This window comes from Pristiophorus japonicus, chromosome 3, assembly GCF_044704955.1.
Source record: "Pristiophorus japonicus isolate sPriJap1 chromosome 3, sPriJap1.hap1, whole genome shotgun sequence".
NCBI classification, from domain to species: Eukaryota; Metazoa; Chordata; class Chondrichthyes; family Pristiophoridae; genus Pristiophorus; species Pristiophorus japonicus.
Window position 1 is genome coordinate 18,352,632 of NC_091979.1, and position 17,716 is coordinate 18,370,347.

The window sequence follows — 17,716 nt, forward strand, 5'->3', positions numbered from 1 at the left end:
CTTCCTGATTACTATAGAAATTTAGGTTCTATAGAAATTGAACATTACCTCCCTGTATTTACATTCAATTCCTCTCGAAATGAACCCCAATGCTTTGTTTGCACTCTGTATGGCTTTATCAAGTTGCCTCGTGAGTTTACGTCATTTACGCCTCTCTGTTCCCCAGATCTCTTTGCTCCTCGACCCGGTTTAGTTTCTTGCCTTCCAAGGAACGAGCGGCCTCCTCATTCCTCCGACCAAAATAAAGCAATTCACACACACTTCATTGTATTGAGCTTCTCCCACCCACACGGCGACAGCTGTGGCTCAGTGGGCAGCACCCTCGCCTTTGAGTCAGAAGGTTGTGGGTTCAAGTCCCACTCCAGGGACTTGAGCACGAAGAAAATCTAGGCTGACACTCCCAGTGCCAGCGCTGAGGGAGTGCCGCACAGGCCAACATCCCCAGCATCGAAGCACTGACCACGCTCGACCAGCTCCGTTGGGTGGGCCACATTGTGTGCCTGACAAGGGACTCCCAAAGCAAGCGCTCTAAACGGAGCTTCAACACGGCAAGCGAGCCCAAAGTGGGCAGAGGAAACACTTCAAGGACACCCTCAAAGCCTCTTTGACAAAGTGTAACATTCTCACCGACTCCTGGGAATCCCTGGCCCACGACCGGCCAAAGTGGACAAAGAGACATTCAGATGAGACGTTAAACCGAAGTCCCGTCTGTTCTCTCAGGTGGACGTAAAAGATCCCACAGCACTATTTCGAAGAAGAGCAGTGTTGTTAACCCCAGTGTCTTGTCCAATATTTATCCCTCAATCACCAAAAAAAAAGATTAGCTGATCATTAGAAACATGGAAAATAGATGCAGGAGTAGGCCATTCGACCCTTTGAACCAGCACCACCATTCAATAAGATCATGGCTGATCATTCCCTCAGTACCCCTTTCCTGCTTTCTCTCCATACCCCTTGATCCCTTTAGCCTTAAGGGCCATATCTAACTCCCTTTTGAATATATCCAATGAACTGGCATCAACATCTCTCTGTGGTAGGGAATTCCACAGGTTAACAACTCTCTGAGTGAAGAAGTTTCTCCTCATCTCAGTCCTAAATGGCCTACCCCTTATCCAAAGACTGTGTTCCCTGGTTCTGGACTTCCCCATCATCGGGAACATTCTTCCTGCATCTAACCTGTCCAGTCCCGTCAGAATCTTATAAGGTTCTATGAGATTCCCTCTCATCCTTCTAAACTCCAGTGTATAAAGGCCCAGTTGATCCAGTCTCTCCTCATATGTCAGTCCTGCCATCCCAGGAATCAGTCTGGTGAACCTTCGCTGCACTCCCTCAATAGCAAGAACGTCCTTCCACAGATTAGGAGACCAAAACTGAACACAATATTCCAGGTGAGGCCTCACCAAGGCCCTGTATAACTGCAGTAAGATCTCCCTGCTTCTATACTCAAATCCCCTAGCTATGAAGGCCAACATACCATTTGCCTTCTTCACCGCCTGCTGTACCTGCATGCCAACTTTCAATGACTGATGAACCATGACACCCAGGTCTCGTTGCACCTCCCCCTTTCCTAATCTGCCACCATTCAGATAATATTCTGCCAAAAGTGGATAACCTCACATTTATCTACGTTAAACTGCAACTGCCATGCATTTGCCCACTCACCTAACCTGTCCAAGTCACCCTGCAGCCTTTTAGCGTCCTCCTCACAGCTCACACCGCCACCCAGTTTAGTGTCATCTGCAAACTTGGAGATATTACACTCAATTCCTTCATCCAAATCATTGATGTATATTGTAAAGAGCTGGGGTCCCAGCACTGAGCCCTGCGGCACTGCACTAGTCACTGCCTGCCATTCTGAAAAGGACCCATTTATCCCGACTCTCTGCTTCCTGTCTGTCAACCAGTTCTCTATCCACATCAGTACATTACCCCCAATACCATGTGCTTTGATCTTGTACACCAAAATCTGTGTGGGACCTTGTTAAAAACCTTTTGAAAGTCCAAATACACCACATCCACTGGTTCTCCCTTGTCCACTCTACTAGTTTCATCCTCAAAAAATTCCAGAAGACTTGTCAAGCATGATTTCCCTTTCATAAATCCATGCTGACTTGGACCGATCCTGTCACTGCTCAAATGCGCTGCTATTTCATCCTTAATAATTGATTCCAACATTTTCCCCACTACTTATGTTAGGCTAACCGGTCTATAATTACCCGCTTTCTCTCTCCCTCCTTTTTTAAACAGTGGTGTTACATCAGCTACCCTCCAGTCCATAAGAACTGATCCAGAGTCTATAGACTATTGGGAAATGATCACCACTGCATCCACTATTTCTATGGCCACTTCCTTAAGTACTCTGGGATGCAAACTATCAGGCCCCAGGGATTTATCGGCCTTCAATCCCATCAATTTCCCGAAAACAATTTCCCGCTTTATAAGGATATCCTTCAGTTCCTCCTTCTCACTAGACCCTTAGTCCCCTAGTATTTCTGGAAGGTTATTTGTGTCTTCCTTTGTGAAAACAGAACCAAAGTATTTGTTTAACTGGTCCACCATTTCTTGATTCCTCATTATAAATTCACCTGAATCCGACTGCAAGAGACCTACGTTTGTCTTCACTAATCCTTTTCTCATATCTATAGAAGCTTTTGCAGTCAGTTTTTATGTTCCCAGCAAGCTTCCTCTCATACTCTATTTTTCCCCTCCTAATTAAAGCTTTTGTCCTCCTCTGCTATATTACAAAATTCTCCCAGTCCTCAGGTTTGCTGTTTTTTCTGGCCAATTTATATGCCTCTGCCTTGGATTTAACACTATCCTTAATTTCCCTTGTTAGCCACGGTTGTGCCACCTTCCCCGTTTTATTTTTACTCCAGACAGGGATGTACAATTGTTGAAGTTCATCCATGTGATCTTTAAATTTCTTCCATTGCCTATCCACCATCAACCCTTTAAGTATCACTTGCCAGTCTATTCTAGCCCATTCACGACTCATACCATCAAAGTTATCTTTCCTTAAGTTCAGAACCCTAGTTTCTGAATTAACTGTGTCGCTCTCCACTTTAATAAAGAATTCTACCACATTATGGTCACTCCTCCCCAAGGGGCCTCACACAACAAGAGTGTTAATTCGTCCTTTCTCATTACACATCACCCAGTCTAGGATGGCCAGCCCTCTAGTTGGTTCCTCGACATATTGGTCTAGAAAACCATCCCTAATACACTCCAGGAAATCCTCCTCCACCACATTGCTACCAGTTTGGTTAGCCCAGTCAATATGTAGATTAAAGTCACCCATGATAACTGCTGTACCTTTATTGCATGCATCCCTAATTTCTTGTTTGATGCTGTCCCCATCCTCATTAATACTGTTCGGTGGTCTGTACACAACTCCCACTAATGTTTTCTGCTCTTTGGTATTCCATAGCTCCACCCATACAGATTCCAGATCATCCAAGCTAATGTCCTTCCTTACTATTTTATTAATTTCCTCTTTAACCAGCAATGCCACCCCACCTACTTTTCCTTTCTGTCTATCCTTCCTAAATGTTGAATACCCCTGGATGTTGAGTTCCCAGCCTTGGTCACCCTGGAGCCATGTCTCCGTGATGCCAATTACATCATATCGGTTAACTGCTATCTGCACAGTTAATTCGTCCATCTTATTCCGAATACTCCTCATATTGAGGTACAGAGCCTTCAGGTTTGCCTTTTTAACGCCCTTTGCCCCTTTAGGATTTTGCTGTAATGTGGCCCTTTTTGCTTTTTGCCTTGGGTTTCTCTGCCTTCCACTTTACTTTTCTTCTTTCTATCTGTTGCTTCTGCCCCCATTCTACTTCCGTCTGTCTCCCTGCATAGGTTCCCATCCCCCTGACATATTAGTTTAACTCCTCCCCAACAGCACTAGGAAACACTCCCCCCTAGGACATTGTTTCCGGTCCTGCCCAGGTGCAGACCGTCCGGTTTGTACTGGTCCCACCTTCCCCAGAACCGGTTCCAATGTCCCAGGAATTTGAATCCCTCCCTTCTGCAACACTCCTCAAGCCACGTATTCATCTGAGCTATCCTGCGATTCCTACTCTGAGTAGAACGTGGCACTGGTAGCAATCCTGAGATTATTACTTTTGAGGTCCTACTTTTTAATTTAGCTCCTAGCTCCCTAAATTCCCTTGGTCCCTTGTAGGACCTCATCCCGTTTTTTTACCTTTATATCATTGGTACCTATATGCACCACGACAACTGACTGTTCACTCTCCCTCTTCAAAATGTCCTGCACCCGCTCCGAGACATCCTTGACCCTTGCACCAGGGAGGCAACATTTCATCCTGGAGTCTCGGTTGCGGCCGCAGAAACGTCTATCTATTCCTCTTACAATAGAATCCCCTATCACTTTTTCCTGCCTTCCTGTGCAGCAGAGCCACCCACGGTGCCATGGACTTGGCTGCTGCTGCCCTCCCCTGATGAGTCATCCCCCTCAACAGTACCCAAAGCGGTGTACCTGTTTTGCAGGGGGATGACTGCAGGGGACCCCTGCACTACCTTCCTTCCACTGCTCTTCCTGTTGGTCACCCATTCCCTATCTGGTTGTGTACCCTTTACCTGTGGTAAGATCAACTCACTAAATGTGCTATTCATGTCATCTTCAGCATTGCGGATGCTCCAGAGTAAATCCACCCGCAGCTTCAGTGCCACAATGCGGTCTGTCAGGAGCTGCAGGCGGATGCACTTCCCGTGCATGTCGTCGTCAGGGACAGTTGAAGCGTCCCTGACTTCCCACGTATTACAGGAGGAGCATAATACGTGTCCGAGCTCTCCTGCCATGACTTAATCCCTAGATTAACTTAGTTTGGCAACAACGATGCTAAAGGTTACTTACTGATAAAGAAAAGGAAAGGAAAATAGAAAAACTTCTCACCAATCACCAGCCAATCACTTACCCCCTTGGCTGTGACGTCACCTTTGGATTTATTTCTACTTCTTTTCTGCCTTCGCTCCCTGCTGCACCGGCTGGCCTCCTCGATGAACGCTGGGCCTTTATAGGCTGCTCCGACGTCTCCGGAGTCCCGCTGCTCGCACTCCCGCCTCCTCGATGAACGTTAGGCCTTGATAGGCCGCTTCAACATCCCCGGACTCCCGCTGCTCGCACTCCCGCCTCCTCGGCGAACGCTGGGCCTTTGTAGGCCGCTCCGACGTCCCCGGACTCCCTCTGCTCGCGCTCCCGCCCCCTCGACGATCGCTGTTTGTGGGAGCTTGCTGTGCGCAAATTGGCTGTCGTGTTTCCCACATCACAACAGTGACTACACTCCAAAAAGTACTTCATTGGCTGTAAAGCGCTTTAGGACGTCCGGTGGTCGTGAAAGGACCTATATAAATCCAAGTCTTTCTTTCTTTCTTTCTTTCTTTCCTCATCCAGGAGGCCACTCGAAATACTGAGCTCCTTAAAAATGGGAACATGGCAACAGGAGGAGGCCATTCAGCCCCTCAAGCCTGTTCTGCCATTCAATGAAATCATGTCTGATCTGCAGCTTAACTCCCTCCACCTGCCTTGGTTCCGTAACCCTGAATTAACTTCGCCCAACAAAAATCTATCGATCTCAGTTTTGACATTTCCTATTGGCCCCCAGCCTCAACAGTATTCTCGGGGAGAGACTTCCAGATTTCCTCTGCCATTTCTTGTGAAGCACTGTTTCCTGACATCACACCCTCACACTTCGATGGGTGTAAAATGTGTCATAAATCAAGGATATTGAGGAAGCGTTCTCTCAACAAGGAGCATCATTTGGAGCACACAGGGTTCACTCAATGTCCCATTAATTTTCATTTACCTCAAGCTGGAGTAGAACATGCAAGTCTCACATTGTACAGTAGAGGGCGCTCGCGTTTATGATTCATCCACCAAATATCAGTAAAAAAGAAATAACTTGCATTTATATAGCGCCTTTCGTGTAGTAAAATGTCCCAAGGCGCTATGCTAACTTGATTGAATTTTTTGAGGAGGTAACAAGGAGGGTATATGGATTTTAGCAAGACTTTTGATAAGGTCCCACATGGCAGACTGGTCACGAAAGTAAAATCCCATGGGATCCAGGGCAACGTGGCATGTTGGATCCAAAATTGGCTCAGAGCAGGAAGCAGAGGGTAATGGTCGATGGGTGTTTTTGTGACTGGAAGGTTGTATCCAGTGGGGTTCCGCAGGGCTCAGTACTGGGTCTGTCATGTATGTACATGCTGTTTGTAGCCACTAGATGGTATCATTGTTGGAGGCCACTGAGTAGCACGCACATGGTGTTGCTCTGGTATAAAAGGCCAGCCATTTTGTGAGTCAGGCAATTTGGGCCGTAATAAAACAGAAACAAGGTTGTACCTGGCTTAGTTAAACAGTACTCAGTTTGAACCTTTATTGCATACATAATATTTGGCGACGAGAATACAAGAACCTTTGTTTGCAAAATGAGCACGATTGGATTTTTAGAGCGATTCGTGGAAGAGAAGATTGGGCAGACCTTGTGAACCGTTTGAACCAGTACTTCGTGGCCAACAAAATGAAGGGGGTCAATGTGAAGGGATCATATCACCGGTCGAATTTAATGAATGGGCCAGCTCCATTGTTCCTGTGCTGAAAAGTGATGGCACAGTCAGAATCTGTGGAGACTACAAGGCTATGATCAACAGGGTTTCGAAACAAGATCAGTACCCGTTACTGAAGGCTGATGACTTGTTTGCGACGCTAGCCAGAGGGAAGTCGTTCACAAAACTGGACTTGATGTCAGCCTACATGACATAGGAGCAGGTCGAGACGTTGAAGAGACTTACGTGCATTAACACGCACAAAGGACTGTTTATTTACCATGGGTGCCAGTTTGGAATTCGCTCGGCTGCAGCAATATTCCAGAGAAATATGGAAAGTCTACTGAAGTCCGTTCCCAGAACCGTCGTGTTCCAAGATGATATCCAGATCACCAGTTGTGACTCCAAGGAACATCTGAACAACCTGGAAAAAGTTCTACTGCGTTTGGACAGAGTGGGACTCAGATTTAAATGCTCGAAGTGCGTCTTCATGGCACCGGAGGTCGAATTCCTCGGGAGGAAAATCGCCGCTGATGGTATCAGACCTACTGACGTGAAAACCAAGGCCATCAAGAATGCACCCAAGCCGCAGAATGTGACGGAGCTGCGTTCGTTCCTGGGTCTACTCAACTATTTTGGTAACTTCCTACCTAAACAGAGCACCTTACTAGAACCACTGCACATGCTATTGAGAAAAGGCAACAACTGGGCGTGGGGCGCATTGCAAGACAGAGCTTTCGAGAAAACCACCAATCTGCTTTGCTCCAACATTGGTACATTATGATCCATGTAAACGTTTAGTTTTGGCCTGTGACGCATCGTCATATGGAATTGGTTGTGTGTTACAACAAGCTAATGAGTCGAGGGAACTTCACCTGTCGCGTATGCATCCAAAAGTTTGTCTAAAGCAGAAGTATGGTAGAAAAAGAAGCTTTAGCATCTGTGTATGGTGTTAAATCAATACCTGTTCGGTCTGAGGTTCGAATTAGAGACCGATCACAAGCCGTTCATTTCTTTGTTTTCCGAGAGCAAAGGTATCAATACCAACGCTTCATCCCGCATCCAAAGGTGGGCGCTGACATTATCTGCCTATGATTATGTCATTCGCCACAGACCTGACACAGAGAATTTGCCGATACTTTGAGCCAGTTGCCGTTGCCCACACCGGAGGTGGAAACGCCACAACCGGCAGATTTGAGAGTGAAGGTACCCCTGTCACGGCTCAACAAGTTAAGACCTGGACCAGCCAGGACCTAATATGATCGGTGGTAAAGGGTTGCATCCTCAAAGGAGATTGGTTTGCCATACTAAAGCAAATTTACGAGGAGGCCAAACCGTACATTCGTCGCAAGGACAAACTATCTATTCAAGCAGATTGCATATTGTGGGGCAATCGAGTGGTAATGCCTAAGAAAGGGAGAGAGAAGTTTGTGCGTGAGTTATACAGCACACTTCCTGGTATAGTGATGATGAAGGTCATCGCCGGGTCCCACGTATGGGGACCAGGAATTGATTCTGAGCTGGATGTGTTGTGTATGCATGCCTGTTTACTGTGTGATGTCTGTAACACTGTTATGCAACACTGAATGTACCCTTACACTGTACACACCTTGCCTGTACACCAGAGGGTGCTGCTGCTGGAGACCTAAGGGTTACCTGCACACGGCAGGTAACCCAGTATAAAAAGGAACTCACAGCTTGTTGTCTTCACTCAGGAGCTGCAAATAAAGGACTACAGGTCTACACAGTTTAAGTATCATACCCTGCCTCGTGGAGTCATGACTAAAGGTGCCTACATACACTATAACTGGCGACAGGAATACGAGGTCATGAACTACACGCTCAACATGTCTAACCTTAGCAACTTTCAGCAACTTACAGAGGGGGAAGATTGGGATGCTTTTGTGGAAAGATTGGAACACTTCTTTATAGCCAATGACCTGGACGGGGACACACCGGCCACACTACCGAACAAACGCAGGGCCATCCTGCTTAGCAGTTGTGGGCCCACCATCTACGGTCTCGTCAGGGACTTACTAGCCCCGAAGAAGACAACCACCAAGAGCTATGAACAACTTGTAACAATCATACAGGAACAACTAAAACCGAAAGAAAGCATCCTCACAGCCAGGCACCGGTTCTACACTTACCGGCGACCTGAGGGCCAAGAAATTGCCAAGTATGCTGCGTACTTAAGAAGACTAGCTGCACCGTGTGATTTTGGCGACCACCTTAATGAAGCACTAAAGGACAGATTTGTCATCGGAATCGGCCACAAAGGCCTCCTACACAAATTGCTCTCGGCTGACATCACGGTCACCCTGCAGAAAGCAATCCAAGTGAGCCAGGTCTACATGGTTTCGGCCAGCGACTCCAGGCGAATACTGACCCAGGACTCTAAACCGGTGAGCGCAGTGCACCGCATGGATACTTCTAAAGGCAGAAATGCTGCCCCGAGTCCCACAACCCTGAGTCCGCCACATGGGGCAAACCGGATGGCCCCGTGCTGGCGCTGTGGAGGAAACCACAGGGCCCACCAGTGCCGCTACAAAGACTATGCATGTAAAGCCTGCAAGGAGAAAGGACACCTTCAGAGAATGTGCAGAAAAGGCTGTATTCACCACGTCTCTGATCAGTTGGCTGATCACTGGGCTCCGACACAGATAAGAGGAAGTTGCTCAAACCCTGGAAGAAGAGTATGGAATTTATACCTGTTGCACTGCAAGTTCTCCGTGGACGATGGAAGTGGACATCGACGGGGTCCCAGTCTCCATGGAGATCGACACAGGGGCGAGCCAGTCTGTGATGAGCCAAATGACCTTTGAAAAAATTTGGATGAATCCTGCCACTCGACCAAAACTGTCTCCTGTCCAGGCAAAGCTGCTCACCTACACCAAAGGTAAAATCCAAATCGTTGGCAGTGTAGACGTCCAGGTCTCCCAGGGCAGCGTGTTGAAAAAACACCCCCTGTGGATCGTAGCCGGCGACGGTCCCACGCTGCCGGGCAGGAATTGGATGAACCAGGTCTACATCAGGCGAAGTGGCCCTGTGGAAGAAAAGAGCACCACAGCCCTCCTGCAGGAAATGGCTGCAGCACCAGCAGCACAAGGAGAAAAACTTGTGATCAAAATGGCCACCGCCATGCTACCAGTGAGCATGGAGGAGCATCACATGACACCGAGCGGCCAATCGGATTTGAAGGTACCCTTAAAGGAGACCGGAAACCAAAGAAATTTAAAGGGGAAGTTTCAACTATTTGAGTACACGGACTTTAAAGCTAAAGATGCGATTAAAGGGTGCAAGTATGAAAATGTATGCAATGTAACAATGAATTGTGATGCTGGTTTAACTAATGTGACTAATGATATGAATGCTGGTGTCAGTAAGGTTAAGAACAAGTTTATTATGCTGAACAATAATGATAGAGATTATGAAATGCCTAATGTAGCCATGTCTGGTGAAACCAGGACATCCAAAAGTGATGCAAATGTTAGAATGTATAATGCAGGCTCGACTATGTTTGATTCGAGCCAAGGTGTCATGTATACCGGTAGGACACTGCCAAAGGACATTGGGTCCTACAGGGACCATGCTGATGCCAATGGAATCCCCCTGTGGGAGACCCCCAGGTCCAGCAGGCTACCTGACCATGTAGCCTGGACCTTTGGAACAAATGTGATGCCCCTTGCAGGACACACACACAGCCAGTGGGAGCAGACCCACTACAGGGACAGTGGTCAATGGGCAGCCCAGCCACCACCAATGGCAACCTGCACCAGACCAGCCCTACAACCCCTGGCCACCAGGGCCAACACCAGGAGCATGAGGCCAATACCCTCCAGCTTCCCTGGCAATCCCTGGGATGACCTGGGTTAGGATTAGGGTTAGGGTTAGGGTATACATGACACCTTGGCTTGGATCAAACATAGTCAAGCCTGCATTATACATTCTAACATTTGCATCACTTTTGGATGTCCTGGTTTCACCAGACATGGCTACATTAGGCATTTCACAATCTCTATCATCCCAATTGGTGGACAAGGAGCCCACCCAGTCTTGTGGCCCTGCCCACAACTACCCACATCACAGTGTATACACACCACCCACTGCTGCCGCGGCTACCCGCCGCCCGAGGGATCCCACAACAGTGACACCCACATGGTCTGTGTGTGAGGGAGGGGAAACGTACGAGGCCAGCCTCAAGCACAGGGGTCATACCAGGCAACCACACAACCCTCACCACAACCTCCCATAGCCCACCACTGATCACCTCCCCTGGGCATGAAAATAAGGATATGCAAAATGCTTAGAGGGGAAGTGCTGTTGTGTATGCATGCCTGTTTACTGTGTGATGTCTGTAACACTGTTAGGCAACACTGAATGTACCCTTACACTGTACACACCTTGCCTGTACACCAGAGGGTGCTGCTGCTGGAAACCTAAGGGTTACCTGCACACTGCCGGTAACCCAGTATAAAAAGGAACACACAGCTTGTTGTCGGCACTCAGGAGCTACAAATAAAGGATGCAGGGCTGCACACTTTAAGCATCATACCCTGCCTCGTGGAGTCATGACTAAAGGTGCCTACTTACACTACAGGAAGCATGCGTGCATCAGTGCAACACCTGCATGCAGCTCAGCAAAGCACCAGTGAAATCGCCGCTGAGTCTGTGGTCGTGGCCATCCAAACCTTGGTCCAGGATCCATGTAGATTTTGCAGGTCCCTTCCTGGGCAAGATGTTTTTAGTGGTGGTGGATGCTTATTCGAAGTGGATAGAATGCATAATCATGTCATCCAGTACATCCACGGCAACCATTAATGTCATGTTCGTGACACATGGTCTGCCTGACATAGTGGTGAGTGACAATGGGTTGTGCTTCGCCAGTCAGGAGTTTCAGGAGTTTATAAAACTTAACGGCATAAAACATGTAAGATCAGCACCGTTCAAACCTGCGTCCAACGGGCAAGCAGAACGTGTAGTACAAATTATCAAGCAAAGCATGAGGAGAGTAACCCAAGGGTCACTGCAGACCTGCTTGTCCTGCATACTGCTGAGTTATAGGACAAAACCCCACACACTCACAGGGGTCTCGCCTGCGGAACTCATGATGAAAAGAGGTCTTAAGACCAAGTTATCTCTTGTACACCTGGTTTTAAGTAATCATGTTGAATACAGAAGACAGAGTCAACAAGGGTACCACGATCGTGCAACTGTGTCACGCGAGATTTCTGTTAACGATCCTGTATAAGTGTTGAATTATGGTCAGGGTCCCAAATGGATCGCTGGTACGGCCATGGCCAAGGAGGGCAACAGAGTATTTGTTATTAAGCTCAAGAATGGGCAAACTTGCAGGAAACACATGGATCAAACAAAGCTGAGGCACACAGACGAGCCAGAGCAGTCAGACGAAGAAACCGTCGATGACCAACCGACCTACCAGCAGCCTTCAGCGGACTCAAGGGTCATCAGTGAACCCGGAATTTCCATCACGGACCTGTTCAATAAAAATGGACTTGCAATTCCTGACATGGCCACTGCCACCCCCAACAAGTCAGCCATCCAGCCACCAGCCACAACAGACCCCGCACACTCACCCAAGGCCAGAATCGAACTGAGACGGTCAACCCAGGAGTGTAAAGCACCGGACCGTCTCAATTTGTGAAAGATTGTGATAAGATCTCAGAGGAGAGTATTGTCATGTATGTACATGTTGTTTGTAGCCACCAGATGGTGTCATTGTTGGAGGCCACTGAGCAGCACGGACATGGTGCTGCTCTGGTATAAAAGGCCAGCCATTTTGTGAGTCAGGCACTTTGGGCCGCAATAAAGCAGAACAAGGTTGTACCTTGTTCAGTTAACCAGTACTCAGTTTGAACCTTTATTGCATACCTAACAGGGTCCCTTGCTTTTTGTGGTATATATCAATGATTTGGACTTGAATGTAGGGGGTATGATTAAGAAGTTTGCAGATGTTACTAAACTCGGCTGTATGGTTGATAATGAAGAAGAAAGCTATAGATTGCAGAAAAATATCAATCAACTGGTCAAGTGGGCAGAATAGTGGCAAATAGAATTCAATCCTGAGAAATGTGAGGTAATGCATTTGGGAAGGGCTAACAAGACAAGGGAATACACATTAACTGGTAGGATACTGGTAGTGCAGAGGAACAAAGGGACCTCGGAGTTGCATGTCCACAGATCCCTGAAGGTAGCAGGCCGGGTAGATAAGGTGGCATACAGAATACTTGCCTTTATTAGACGAGACATAGAATACAAGAACAGGGAGGTTATACTTGTTACACTCATAATAAATGGTCAGACCGAGTACTGTGTGTAATGTGCAAGTGTGACCTTAGCACCTTTATTGCAGTTCCAGACTGCAGGTACCTCGTGGGTGGCCTGTTTATATACCGTACTCCCAAGGGATGCTGGGATCCCTTGGGAATCCAACAGGTAGGTCCTCTGGTGGACAGGTGTGATGCAGGTTACAAGGCTACAAGGGGTTAAATAAATAACAATACTTGAACTGTATAAAACACTAGATAGGCCACAGCTAGAGTACTGCGTGCAGTTCTGGTCACCGCATTACAGGAAAGATGTGATTGCACTAGAGAGGGTCCAGAGGAGATTTACGAGGATGTTGCCTGGACTGTTGAATTTTCGCTATAGAAACATAGAAAATAGGTGCAGGAGCAGGCCATTCAGGCAACCTGCACCGCCATTCAATGAGTTCATGGCTGAACATGAAACTTCAGTACCCCCTTCCTGTTTTCTCGCCATACCCCTTGATAGAAACATGAAGAAAGATTGGATAGGCTGGGTTTGTTTTCTTTGCAACACAGGAGGCTGAGGGGAGACCTGATTGAGGTGTATAAAATTATGAGGGGCCTAGATAGATTGGATAGGAAGGACCTATTTCTCTTAGCAGAGAGGGTCAACAACCAGGGGGCATAGACTTAAAGTAATTGGTTGGAGGCTTAGAGGATATTCGCCTGAGGGTGGTGAGAGTCTGGAACTCACTGCCTGAAAGGGTGATAGAGGCAGAAACCCTCACCACAGTTAAAAGATGCTTGGATGTGCACTTGAAGTGTCATAACCTGCAGGGCTATGGACAAAGAGCTGGAAAGTGGGATTAGGTTGGGTAGCTCTTTGTTGGCCGGCGCAGACACGATGGGCCAAATTGGCCTCCTTCCGAGCTGTAAATTTTGGTGACCCTTTGATTCACAGGAGCGATTATCAATCTAAATTTGGCAACGAGCCACATAAGGAGATATTATGACAGGGGCTTGGTCAAAGAGGTAGGTTTTTAAAGAGCGTCTTAAAGGAGAGAGAAGAGATTTAGGGAGGGAATTCCAGAGCTTGAGGCCCAGGCAACTGGAGGCACAGCCGCCGATGGTGGAGCGATGAAAATCATAGATACGCAAGTTCTGGGAAAGAACATATCGCCTTTCGTGACCAACGGATGTACCAAAGTGCTTTACAGCCAATAAAGCACTTACTTGGAGTGGAGTCACTGTTGTAATGTGGGAAACGCTGTAGTCAATTTGTGCACAGCAAGCTCCCACAGACAGCAATGTGATAATGACCCAGATAATCTGTTTTTTAAGTGATGTTGATTGAGGGATAAATATTGGCCCAGGACACTGGGGATAACTCCCCTGCTCTTCTTTGAAATAGTGCCGTGGGATCGTTTACATCCAGCTGAGAGGGCAGACAGGGCCTCGGTTTAACGTCTCATCCGAAAGACGGCACCTCCGACAGTGCAGCGCCCCCTCTGGAGGAGCAAATGGGGAAGCTAGAAGAATTCTTCTTCACACAAAGGTGATTAGGGCATGGAATGCTTAACCACAAGTGACGATCGAGACAGAGATTGTAAAAGGGGCTGAGTATTTGAAAAGGAAAAAGCTAAAAGGCTATGGGAAAGGAACCAGCATCTAAATAATCACCAACATCAACTACAGCACAACCTGCATTTAAAAAGCATCTTTAAGGCAGTAACACATCCCAAGGCCCCTCACAGGAGCGTTATCAGATTAGAAATATCAACACCAAGCCAAAAAATGGGACATTGGTACTTTAAGAAGGCTTGCATTTATATAGCGCCTTTCATGTCCTCAGGACGTCCCAAAGCGCTTTACAGCCAATTAAGTACTTTTTGGAGTGTAGTCACCGTTATAATGTAGGAAACGCGGCAGCCAATTTGCACACAGCAAGCTCCCACACACAGCAATGTGATAATGACCCAGATAATCTGTTTTTTAGTGACGTTGATTGAGGGATAAATATTGGGCCAGGACACCAGGGAGAACTCCCCAGCTCTTCTTCGTATCAGCAGCCGTAGGATTTTTTACGTCCACCTGAGGCGGTAGATGTCAGTTTAACGTCTCATCCGTAAAACGGCACCTCCGACATAGGTCGGTTTTAAGGTGAAGAGAGAGGTGGAAAGGAGGCGGGCATCACCAGGAAATGAGTGGGGCCTTTCTTCATTTCTCTCAATCAGGCGGCGATCAATCATCTTGTGCCTTTCCCGCGAGATTCCGCTTTAGATTTCCGGCCCCTGACGGGTTTTTTTTTGGCATCTTTTCCTCCAGAGTGGTCAAGTTTGTCAATTCATCATTTCGTCACCAGGTGGCACTGTGCTCCACGAATAGACCTGCTGCTTCCCCTTAGTCTTTGGCATTCACAGAAACATAGAAAATAGGTGCCGGAGTTGGCCATTCGGCACTTCGAGCCTGCACCACATTCAATAAGATCATGGCTGATCATTCCCTCAGTACCCCTTTCCTGCTTTCTCTCCATACCCCTTGATCTCTTTAGCCGTAAGGGCCATATCTAACTCGCTCTTGAATATATCAATGAACTGGCATCAACAACTCTCTGCAGCAGGGAATTCCACAGGTTAACAACTCTCTGAATGAAGAAGTTTCTCCTCATCTCAGTCCTAAATGGCCTACCCCTTATCCCAAGACTGTGTCCCCTGGTTCTGGACTTCCGCAACATCGAAAACAATCTATCCGCATCTAACCTGTCCAATCCCGTCAGAATCTTGTATGTTTCTATGAGATCCCCTCTCATCCTTCTAAACTCCAAAGTATAAAGGCCCAGTTGATCCAGTCTCTCCTCATATGTCAGTCCGGCCATCCCGGGAATCAGTCTGGTGAACTGTCGCTGCACTCCCTCAATAGCAAGAACATCCTTCCTCAGATTAGGAGACCAAAATTGAACACAATAGTCCAGGTGAGGTCTCACCAAGGCCCTGTACAACTGCAGTAAGACCTCCCTGCTCCTGTACTCAAATCCCCTAGCTATGAAGGCCAACATACCATTTGCCTTCTTTACTGCCTGCTGTACCTGTATGCCAACTTTCAATGACTGATGAACCATGACACCCAGGTCTCGCTGCACCTCCCCTTTTCCTAATCTGCCACCATTCAGACAATATTCTGTCTTTGTGTTTTTGCCCCCAAAGTGGATAACCTCACATTTATCCACATTATACTGCATCTGCCATGTATTTGCCCATTCAGCTAACCTGTCCAAGTCACCCTGCAGCCTCCCAGCGTCCCCCTCACAGCTCACACCGCCACCCAGTTTAGTGTCATCTGCAAACTCAATTCCTTCATCCAAATCGTTAATGTATATTGTAAAGAGCTGGGGTCCAAACACTGAGCCCTGCGGCACTCCACTAGTCACTGCCTGCCATTCTGAAAAGGACACGTTTACCCCAACAACTCTCTGCTTCCTGTCTGCCAACCAGTTCTCTATCCACATCAGTACATTACCCCCAATACCATGCGCTTTGACTTTGCACAGCAATCTCTTGTGTGGGACCTTGTCAAAAGCCTTTTGAAAGTCCAAATACACCACATCCACTGGTTCTCCCTTGTTACTAGTTACATGTAACTCTGCTAGTTACATCCTCAAAAAATTCCAGAAGATTCGTCAAGCATGATTTCCCTTTCATAAATCCATGTTGACTTGGACCGATCATGTCACTGCTTTCCAAATGCACTGCTATTTCATCCTTAATGATTGATTGCAACATTTTGCTCACTACTGATGTCATGCTAACCGGTCTATAATTATCCGTTTTCTCTCTCCCTCCTTTTTTAAAAAGTGGTGTTACATTAGCTACCCTCCAGTCCATAGGAACTGATCCAGAGTTGATAGACTGTTGGAAAATGATCACCAATGCATCCACTATTTCTAGGGTCACTTCCTTAAGTACTCTGGAATGCAGACTATCAGGTTCTGGGAAATTATCAGCCTTCAATCCCATCAATTTCCCTAACACAATTTCCTGCCTAATAAGGATATCCTTCAGTTCCTCCTTCTCACTCGACCCACTGTCCCCTAGTATATTCGGAAGGTTATTCGTGTCTTCCTTCGTGAAGACAGAACCAAAGTATTTGTCTATTTCCCTGTTCCCCACCATAAACCCACCTGAATCTGACTGCATGGGACCTACATTTGTCTTCACTAATATTTTTCTCTTCACATATCTATAGAAGCTTTTGCAGTCAGTTTTTATGTTCCTTGCAAGTTTCCTCTCGTACTCTATTTTCCCTCTCTTAATTAAACCCTTAGTCCTCTTCTGTTGAATTCTAAATTTCTCCCAGTCCTCAGGTTTGTTACTTTTTCTAACCAATTTATGTGCCTCTTCCTTGGTTTTAACACTATCCTTAATTTCCCTTGTTAGCCACGATTGAACCACCTTCCCCGTTTTATTTTTACTCCCCACTGGAATGTACAATTGCTGAAGTTCATCCATGTGATCTTTAAATGTTTGCCATTGCTTATCCACCGTCAACCCTTTAAGTATCCTTTGCCAGTCTATTCTAGCCAATTCATGTCTCATACCGTCGAAGTTACCTTTCTTTAAGTTCAGAACACTAGTTTCTGAATTAACTGTGTCATTCTCCATCTTAATAAAGAATTCTACCATATTATGGTCACTCTTCCCCAAGGGGCCTCGCACAACAAGATTGCTAATTAGTCCCTTCTCATTGCACATAACCCAGTCCAGGATGGCCAGCTCTCTAGTTGGTTCCTCGACATATTGGTCGAGAAACCCATCCCTAATATACTCCAGGAAATCCTCCTCTGCTGCATTACTACCAGTTTGATTAGCCCAATCAATATGTAG

The 17,716-nt window shown here is 46.9% G+C and overlaps 1 protein-coding gene across 1 annotated transcript in view; it reads right to left on the reverse strand.

Moving 5' to 3' along the window:
- The window catches only part of slc23a3 (solute carrier family 23 member 3), a 165,366-nt gene that overhangs the window by 76,521 nt on the left and 71,129 nt on the right, over window positions 1-17,716 (reverse strand). The gene's annotated exons all lie outside the window — the stretch shown is intronic.